Source organism: Calidris pugnax, unplaced genomic scaffold (genome assembly GCF_001431845.1).
Source record: "Calidris pugnax isolate Ruff unplaced genomic scaffold, ASM143184v1 scaffold1753, whole genome shotgun sequence".
NCBI lineage: Eukaryota > Metazoa > Chordata > Aves > Charadriiformes > Scolopacidae > Calidris > Calidris pugnax.
The window spans coordinates 1-10,474 of NW_015094502.1; positions in this window are offsets into that span (position 1 = coordinate 1).

Here is a 10,474-nt window from a genome sequence, read left to right on the forward strand (position 1 = left end):
GACCGGAGAGGACAGGAGTGTTCCCACTCCCTCTGGAGTGGCAGGACGGGAGACAAGAGGGATGGACCCAGCACGACGCCCGCTGCTTTCAGGGGGCTCAGTGGTCGGAGCTGAAGCAGTTGGTTGTCTCTGCTCCGGATTGGGTGGATTTAGCCTTACGTGGGTTCAGAGTGACTCCCGCCCGACTTGCTAAGGAGCAGGGCTGAGCTTTTCCAAAGGAAAACTGGCATTAAACTCTGCCAGAAGGCTCTGGCGACCATATGGAGCTGGGAGAGGGGTGGGGGCCAGCCCTGACCTTTATTGTGGGGAGGGCATCGCCACTGACCCCCTCCCTGCCCCCCCCGGGGTGGCTGTTCCCATGCAGCTCAGGTTGTTCCACGCAGCGCTCGGGCCTCTCCGCTAAATGAGACAATTAAATCCTTGAGTCCAGGTTTTAGTGTTTCCATGTGCCGCCAAGTATCTTAATCTGGGCTGTTTGGGGAATTTTTATCCCGTGGATCCCTTGGTATGCCTGGAATGTTTGCTTTTCCTACTGTGTGCGTGTGTTTGAGGCACTCCTGTAAAAACAAGAGCTTCCTGCCTGCCTTGTAAATCTTTCCTTGATTGGCAGAGTCGCCTTCGGTGATTAATCAAGGGGCGAGCCGGAGCTGACACCCTCGGGGAGCTCGCGCCTTGCGAGTGCCCAGCACGGCGGTGAGAGACCCCAGAGGGGGACCAAGAGAGCTTGGCCGGTCTCCAGAGCCGGCCGAGGAGACACATGTGGTGACACCGGTTTTCGGTAAGAGCCTGGGAGAGGAAGAAATAAACGGAAATTCCAGCGAGCTAAGGAAATGCTCCAGAGGGCTGGGACTTCGGAGGCATTTTCTATTGTATCATCGAGCGTGCAGCTAAAACATGCGTCCCCACTTGAAGGTCTTTGCTCAGTGGACAATCTAACTTTCCCGTGTTGGGCTGGGCTGGGGAAGGGTGAGGTTTGCCCCATGCATGGATGAAGGTTTCTCCAGGAAACAGGCCCAGGACATTGTAAAAGGAGAGACTACTGAGAAGACCAGGTCCACCTTGTTGGTGCACTTGGGCTTCGTCTCCACATTCCTCTTGGAGTCTTCCAGGTGTCACAGGCTCTGGCTGCATGCAGTGCGGGAGTGCCAAGTTAGCTCTGAAGGACAGGTCAACTCCAGAACAACAAAGTAAGTCCAGCGTCCTGGCCAAGGGGGCTCTAATTTTACCCGGATAATGCAGCTATTGCTCTTCAGACACCTGAGCTTGCCTTCCAGCGCTGCCCTTGCCCAGAGCTGGCTGTGGGCTTCCTGAACTGACACTGTGTTTTTCAGGGCAGACATGTCCCCGTGTTCCCTAGATGAGGCTCACCTTGGCCAAAAAGCTGGCTGATAGAGCAGAGCTGCAGGTTGTCAGCCACAGGGCCAGCCACAAACTTGTTACCACAAGCAAGACGACCTTCAGCATGGGAGTCTGGTAGGAACTTGCTGCCAGAGAGTTCAATACCCACCACTTTCAGGTCCTGGTCCTCTCACTTTTTTCTTTGCTTTTCTCCATGGCTAGAAGCAGCCTCCGTGCTGTGTGCCAGGGGAGGGACGCTGCCAGGATGAGAAGGTCCAGGAACAGGGCCCTTAAGCGTAGTGTCACAGCTGAACAGGCGACCAAGGTCCTCATGTCCACCCCAGCTGAGCTGCAGGAGGAGGGACAGCTAGCAGCACAGGAGCGCTGGGGACACCCATCCCTGCATGGAGTGGCTGGTGTGGCTGCTGGCAGCCCCCTGGAGCTAAAGCATAGAAAGAAAGAGCATTTCTGCCCTGCAGAGCTGTGACAGTCAGGGCAGAGCAAGAGACGCCTCCAGCATCTCCCTGCTCTGAGGCAAACTGCTCCCGAGGCCCTGCCTCCATTTATACCAGTGGCTACTAAATGGGTGTCAGTTATAGGTCCTTCTGTAGCCCTTCTCTCCATACTTGTCTGTGTCCACCTGACGGATGAGTCCGGAGGCAATACAGCCTGTGGGCATCTTTCTCAGGCAACCTTGGGTTTGAAGCTGCTGCTGCTGCTGCTCCACTCTCCACCTATATTGCCTCAGCTGGGTACCTCCATACCTCTGCTGGGCTGGAGGGAGCTACAGAGAGAGATGCTCTTCACCATCCCCTCTCCCTATCTGTCCTGATGCCACCCCTGCCACTCTCAACGACCATCACCATGCTCAACAGGAGAAGCTCAAAATCTCATGACGAGGGGGTCAAGGGGTGTTTCACAGTCACTTTGTGCCCAAGCAGGGTTTGCCTGGAGCTGCAGCTGAGTGATGAGCCCTCTGGCAATCCAGCCGTGCGTTAGCAGTGACCAGCCTGGTGACACCCTCTCAGTCACCATGCCGGGGGATGTTCAGCGCCGTTAAGGTGTTACCTTCATGCCTGGCACACCGTTTGCTTGTGTTTTCCCCACAGCACAGCTCCCAGGCATGGCTCGGGTCTTGCCATGAGGCCGGCACCGATCCCAGCGGTGACACGGAGCTAATCTGTCCCGTGCTGAGACATTCCCCAGACACATCTCATTGATTAACGCAGGGTAGCCAGGAAGCCCTCTGCACTGCTGTGAGACCAAGCGAGCAGGAGCTTGGTAGACCTCTGCCTCCTCCTTAGACCATCAGTCTTAAGAGGTGCCATTTCTTACTGAGGATTTTCCTGCCATCCTCCTGAAATCCCGCTGGATCTCAGCACCCACCGCCTTCTCCTGGATAAACTGGCAAGACACAAACTGGATGGGGTGGTCCATGAGATGAGTAGGAAAGTGGCTCGCAGGCTGTGCTCGGAGGGTGGTGATCAATGGTTTTGACTCTGGTTGGCAGCCTGTCCCAAGCCAGGTCCCCCAGGGATCAATACTGGACCCCACGCTGCTCAGCACCTTCATAAATGCTCTGGGTGATGGGACTGAAGGTGCCCTTACCAAACCTACTGATGACAGCAAACTGGCTGGTGAGGTGGACACATCAGAAGGGAGAGCCATCTTGCAGAGAGACCTGGACAGGCTGGAAGGGTGGGCTAGCAAGAGCTGAATGAAGTTTAATGAAAACAAGCGCAAGGTCCTGCACCTGGGACAACATAACCCAAGAGTCCAGTACAGGTTGGGACCTGTGTGCCTGGGCTGAAAGGGACCTGGGGGTCCTGGTGGACAACAGGATGACCAGGAGTCAGCTGGGAGCCGCTGCAGCGATGAAGGCAAGTTAGATCCTGGGCTGGATCCATAGGGGCATTACAAGCAGACATAGAGATGGGATCATCCCACTCTGCTCAGCGCTTGTTGTGCCACATCTGGGGTGCTGTGTCCAGTTCTGGTTCCCACAGTTCAAGAAAGATGCAGAGAGTCCAAAGGAGAGCCACGAAGATGATCAAAGGTCTGGAGAATCTGCCTTATGAGGAAAGGGTGAAGGTCTTTTCTGCCTGGAGAAGGCTTGTGGGGACCTCATCAGTGTTCCAGAAGGAGTGGCTGCAAAGAGGACAGAGGCTCTCTCTTCGGAAGAAGCCACGTGGAGATGACAAGAGGCAAAAGGTACAAGTTACACTGTGAGAAGTTTCATCTCAATGTAAGAATTTTTTTTATAGTGAGAACTATCATTCACTGGAACAACCTCCCCAGGGACATTGTGGAGTCCCCATCGCTGGAGGTTTTCAAGATGAGACTGGACAGGGTGCTAGATAATCTCAGCTTGGCTCCCTTTCCTGTGAAAGGTTGGACCAAGAGATCTTTCTGGGTCCCTTCCAACCTGGGCTGTTGTGTGATCCCGTGATCCTGACCTCCCTTCCCTCCCTTCTTATCCCCATGGGCAAGTTCTGCTGTCCCTGCAGGGCATGGCCAATGCCCCAGGAGGACATTTATCATACCTTTCTCCCCTGCCCACCACCCCTTTTTCCAAGGTTTGTAGGAAATGTGTATTTTTGGGAGCTCCATGTCTCTACAGGTGCAATGGGACGATGATTTCTAACTTTATGTGAGGGGACAGGCTCCCCGACACCCTCCCACCCCAGCCACGTTAGCTGCATCTCCCAGGCAAGCCATGAGCAGCTCCAGGCATTTCAGGGGCAGATGTGATGACTCTCCCAAGCCTTTGTGGCTCCAAAACTCGGAGATGTTGAAAACACCATGAGAATTACCGGCTTTGAGCTTCAAAGGGAGAGCAGCAGGGAAGCCGGGAAGCCAGGAAGCCCATTGCCATCTGATGGAGGGTTGCCCACCCCTCTCTTTGAAGGGGATGCTCTGCCATGGAGTTGTCTGATACACGTCCATGCTGTGATGAGCTTCCTGTGTCGTGCTGGTTCTTGTTGGGCAACAGAAGACTTTGTTAGATGCAGCACAAGCCAACGAGCTCCTGCAGTGTCCAACAAAGAGCAACAACAATCTGATCTGACCTGTGGAGAGAGCCAGCAATAACATTAACAGGCCCGGTCTCCAGGGTTTCTCCTTACCCCTAGGGAGGCCTGGAGGCAGGATGTCTCTCCCCAAGTGATGTCCACCATCCTGGAGGACCTTAAGGTGACAGAAATGCTGCTGACCTCCTTCTTCTCCTTTTTGGCGGGCATGGCATGAGGTGTGCCAAGAACTGAGCTCTGGGGCATCCTTTACCTCTGCCCTGCTCTGCACCTCATCTCCCAATGCCTCTCCCTTGATGCTTGTTTCTGTTGAGAAGCCCTGATAGCCATCTCCTCCTTTCATGGTTGCTGAGCAGCTCCTGAAGAAATGGAGATACTATCAGAGCTTTGAAGGGTTTGGCCTTTTTATTGGTGTACTGATAAGATACAGTTATCTCTATGGCATTTAAATTGGGGGAAAAGGAAGACCCTTCCTTCTTTTCATCCATCCATCCATCCATCCATCCATCCCTACCTTTTTCCCTCCTTCCCTCTCTCTCTACATTCCATATTCTGCTCTGAGCTTGTCATTATGATTTCTGAGGCAGTTAACCTGTTGCTAGCCAAAAAGAGCAGCCTAGGTGCTCCAAGAAGGTGGTCTGTTGGAGGAGAAGCGTGGTGAGGACTTGGAGGAACACCTGGTCTTTCTCCTGTCTGCTTTTGCCATTCCGTATTTGCACAAAAATTTAAAAGCAGGTTGTTTGGTGGCTGCTGTCTCCCGTACTCCCGGCGCCGAGCTGCTGTGGGAAATGCCTCTCCCATCTGCAGAGGAGCTGACGAAAGAGCAAAGAGGTCTGTGGGTTCAGACATCCCACACAGCTGTCCCCAGACACAGGATGGCCGTGGGTGTGGGTGGCACCAGGGCACACTCCTTGCATCAGGCACCCATTCACCCGGAGGGGAGATCCAAGGAGCGCCTGGAGCTTCTGCTCTCCAAAGTCCTCCCTCCAAGTCCCCGGCTCCTGCAGCTTCTGAGCAGAGGACAGATGGTGGCAGGGACCCAGTGGGAGCTGCTCCAGGAGGCTGCCATCCTCGGGTTCGGACACACTCCCTCCTCTCCCGCTGGAGCCACGGGATGAGCCGCTGCCAGGGAAGTGCCTAATTCAATGCCCCGCTCCACAGTGGAGCCCTTTTCCAGCAGGACAGGAACACCACCATCACACCAGGAGCTCGCTGCCCACCTTGGCCACCCCAGAGGGACATCCCGAAACCAGGACATGGTACCCAGGACAAGGAGCTGCACTGTCCAACGTGCCTGCCCTTGTTATCCCTTTGCTTTCCCCCTGTGGGTAACCCCTTGAGGGGGGGCACCTCCGAGTAAAGCTGCACGGCACGGGGTAGAACTTGGGGCACCCTGTGAAGCAGCCAAATTCCTCCCGCAGAGTGGCCTAAACCCCTCTTAGACACACCATCAGGTCTCTGCCAGGGCAGGCAGGAGGCAGGAAAAGCAGCGAGGAGGCAAGAAGTTCCTGCTGCATTTGGGATCCAGGGCTGAAGAACATCCCCTGCCCGCTTCTTACTTCACTTACCCTGTCCATTAATTGGAGACAGTTATTTGACAGCCTGCTTCATAAAGCGTCATCACTAGGCACAAGAGTGAACAGCCCTTTTCTGTCATCCCCCCACCCGCCCCCCCCCCAGCATGACTCAGCCAGGGCTGCTCTTCCAGGACGAATAGTTCTCACTTCTTCTTGTGTTTGGGAACACCACCCCGAGCTGATTTTCCCCTGGCTGAGACCCTGGCAGGTGATCCTCACAGCTGGGAAGATGCCACGCTTCCTCTGGGGCCCAGGTGTCTGCACTTATTGTCACCACGAAGCAGCCATGAGGAGCGGGGTGGCTGGTGTCCCCCTGCCCCTCTGGGTGCTACCCCCCCTCCTTTTTGCAGGTGGTGGCTCCAAAGTGGGATGCTGATCCCCAGCTTGGCCGTGGGGAGGGGGTACGGACAAGGAGACCACGTCAACATGGTGGTGCCCTGGGGCAGAGAGAAGTGTGTGCCAACACGGCCACTGCAGGGATGCTGCCTGTGGCCACCTGCCCATGGCACTTTCCTGGGTGTCACTGCATCACCCCACGCTCCCACCCAGCGCTGGGGCAGGGGCCGGAGCTCCTGGTTCTCCTGGAGCCGTGGGGGGATCCCTGCCAGCCCTCCCGCCGGCAGGAAATCGCACCCAGCGCTTCGCATTTCTCAGGAAAGAGTGAAAATGCCTAAAAACGTGCAAATGCCACCAAATGACAGCGAAGGGCTTTGCTATGGAAATGCCGAGCGGTGTCCCCCAGGGCTGGTGGCCCCCGGCCATCTCGCTGGGGCCACGGCGGGCGGCCGCGCTGGACCTTTGTTCTCGCTGGCATCTCCCTGGCGGATGCCGGTGACCGAAACCAAACCCACCGCGCCGGCACCGGCAGGTCAGGAACAACGAGCCCCTTTCAGGAAACGGGGAAATAAAGGAAAAGCAGAACAAGACAATTTAACATCCAGGAATGGAAATGACTCAGGGGGTTTAAAATGCAGAGAGGAGGAGGAGGAGGAGGAGAAGGGTCCTGGCCCCCTTTCTGATGGCCACGTGGCTTTGTCGCAAGTTTGCACCTTGTCCCTCACGTTTCCAAACTTGTCCCTTGTCAGGGTTTGGCCGGGGCTGCCTGGAGGGTGCAGAGACATCCCACCACCGGGAACTGGGTTTGGTGCTGCCGGAGCCGGGGATGGCCGGGAGAGTGAAGCTGTCACTGCAGAAGACCCAGGAGCACATCCCTGCCTGCGTCGCGCTCGCAAATCTGTCTTATCCCCTGGACGAGCAGCAGTTGGGGGTTTCCAGCCACGCTTTTTCCCTCCCCGAATTCCTGAGAAGGGGCTTTGTGAACGTGGCACCCTGTGGCATCACCTCCGTGGGTGTCTGGCTGATGGAGAACTTCTTCTCCCAGGTCACAGGTGACAGGACTAGGGGAAATGGCCTCCAGTTGTGCCAGGGGAGGTTCAGGCTGGATGTTAGGAAAAATTTTACATGGAAAGGGTTATGAAGCCTTGGAATGGGCTGCCCAGGGAAGGGGTTGAGGCACCATCCCTGGAGGTGTTCAAAAGACGGGTTGACATGGTGCTGGGGGACATGGTTTAGTGACATTGGGTTTTTTTTGGTTTTTTTTTTCATCAGAGTTAGATTGATGGTTGGACTATATGGTCTTGAAGGTCCCTTCCAACCTAGATGATTTGATGATTCTATTCTATGACTTTAACTGTGGCAAAAAGGCTCTTGCTGGGGAGTGGGGATGTCCCCTGGGTTACCCAGGAGCTGGTTCTGGGATGTCCCAGCTGCCTGGCAGGCGGTGCTGCCCTGCCCCAGCAGAAGAGGAGAGCACCCAGGAGGGGTCATTGGAGTGGGGAGGGGGGGAGCAGGAACATCCCAACCCTGTGTGACCCTGACCCTCACCTGGGGCCAGACCCAGCACCCCCCCAAACAAGGGGGAGTCTCAGGGCTCCAGCTCCAAGGCATGGAAGCAACCTGCTCTTTCCTGGAGTGATGGGGAAGGCAGGAGCAGCCCTGGAGCTATGTCTCAGGGGACAACTGCCCGTGGGGATGTCTCCATCAGCCTCTTTCCAACCAGACCGGCCATGATCCCCCTCCCTTTTGCTCCAGCTGAGCCCCCACCGAGGTTTCTCCCTGGGCAGAGTGAGATCTTTCCTCACCTTCCTCCACTGAGGAAGAGCCGTATCAGTCACCTGCTCATGAAGCAGGAAGAAAAGGAGTGAGGGATCCCCACACTGGGATCCTGGCACCGGGGAACAGCCCAGGAAAGGCACTTTGTGTGGTTCCTTGACCTTCAGCTCCCCTTCCCACCTGGTCCCACAGGGAATTGGGAGCTTGGGAGAGAAGCAGGTACCTGGAGGGAGCTTTACAGGGAGCGGCTTGTGGAGTTCAGCATCCCGAACCCCGCGCTGGGGCTTGGTGTGTGGGGGACCTTCTCACCACCGTAACCATCACCCCGGAAGAGAGGCGCTGGGAGCCGGCTGCGAACTTTTCCATCGCAGGCACCTTCAGACTGCCCACAGCTTATCCAGGCTCGGCGTTTTGGGAGCCGCGGAGAGAGCCGAGGTGATCTCATCCCGCGAGTATTTTCTTGGCTCACTCGTCTCGCTCCAACGCCTCGCCGATAAGGCTCGGCGGTGAGGTCAGTGGGAGGGTTTGGCATTGCGGAGACGTGTGTCACCCGGGGAGCCTGGGACGCCGGCACCTGCGCTCGCCCCACGGCTCCCCTGCATCCAGCCGGAGCAGCGAGTCCCTGCCCCACGGCACGGCTTCCCACCAGCATCCCCCCCCGACCCGGGCAGAGGGGTGTGTGGGGAGCCCCCTGCAGCACCCCCGCGGCCGCACAGGGCTGCCGGCTGCTCTTCCACCTTCTCTGGGGGAAAACGACAAGGATGAGGCTTTTCTTACCTCCAGCATTAGGAAGAAAAAAAGAGGAAACTCTTCAGATCGCTTTCCAAAGGGGTGTTATCGGCCCAGGAGGGGTTTCCTGCTGCCAAAAATAGAGCGGTGTTGAGATAGGAAGGGAAGCGGGATGACGCAGGCGGAGATAAGGGCAGTGGATGAGCCGGGAGAGGCAGCCTGGTGCTGGGGGAGCTGGGCTGGCTCCCTCGGGGCTCAGAGAGTGTCGCCCCATCCCCTTGGGAAAGAGCAGGGCACAGCCACAGCTGGGAACCCCCCCTCCCAAACCAAGCTGCTGCCACCTTGGTATCTTGGAGCGGTGCATCCGTCCATCCACTCATCCATCCACCTGTCCTTCCATCCCTCTCTCCCACCCATCCCTCCATCCACCCACCCATCCCTCCATCCATCCATCCACCCATCCCTCCATCCACCCATCCATCCCTCCATCCACCCACCCATCCACCCATCCCTCCATACATCCACTCATCCCTCCATCCATCCATCCATCCACCCATCCCTCCATCCATCCACCCATCCGGCGCTTGCCCTGGGCTGGTGTTTCCAGGCTCAGCACATGCCTGGGGACATGGGGACAAGAGCCGTGCCCTCCTCCCCTCCTTGCGAAGGGTTTCAGGGTCTCCCCCCGACCTGCAGGCGAAACTCCAGCTGGGCAGATTTGACTTGTCACCAGTAAAAGTGGACTGAAAAACTTGTTTCTTGAGCCTGGTTAGTGTTTGATGAGCTGCCGGGTGCTCAGGACCTGCCTGGGTGGGGATGCTGCAAGGGTGACCACGCCAGAGCTGAGTCCTTCATCTCTGGGTCTGTAACGCCGACACTCCTCTTCCTCCAAGCCCCAATTCCTCCCCGTGCCCCTTCTCTGCTCGCTCCCCTGCCTGGGGGTCTGTTACCTGCTCCGTATCGGGGATTTATTTCTTTTTCCCCCCATTTTTTGGAATTAAAAAACCAGAAGGAGAGAGCTGTGCTTGCAGCACCTGCTATCACATCCTGCACCTTTCGGGGTGCTTGGGGTGGCCCGGGGGTGGTACCAGGTTGGACCAGGATGGATTTCACACCAGCAGAAGCAGCAAAGCAAGGAGATGAGTCTGGAGACCGCCGTGTCCCCCCTCCCCAGACCTGCCTCCCGGGTCTGCGCCAGTCAGAAGATGCCGAGTTCCCTCTCGCAAGAATGGGAGCTTAATGTCCCGTGGCTAATTAGCAATTTTCCCCTGCACCTGCCCCTCCGCTGCCGCCTCCCCTCCGGCCATCTGCCGTCTCGGGGCCCTGCGGGCAGCCCCGGTTTTGGGCTCTACACCAGCAGGGACGGGCCAAGCCGGGGCTTGTGTTTCTCCCCTCTGGATGTGGGGGTTCCCCGTGTCCCCCCAAAGATGAGCTGGGGCTCCTTGATGTTGAAAGCGGAAAAGAAATTTGGTCCCTGGTGGTTCCCTCCACCCCCTTGTGTCCCCCAGCGTGGTAGGCGGCCAAACCACCACCGTGGTCCTGTGGCATCTGCCCAGAAAGGGAAACTGAGGCTGGGAGAGGGGCACCCAAAGGTGCTGAGCCCAGAGCCCTTCCCAGGACGCGCTGACATCCCCCAGGCGGTGGGGACGCGAGGAGGGGGGATGTGGGGAAGGGGGGGGGGGTGTGAGG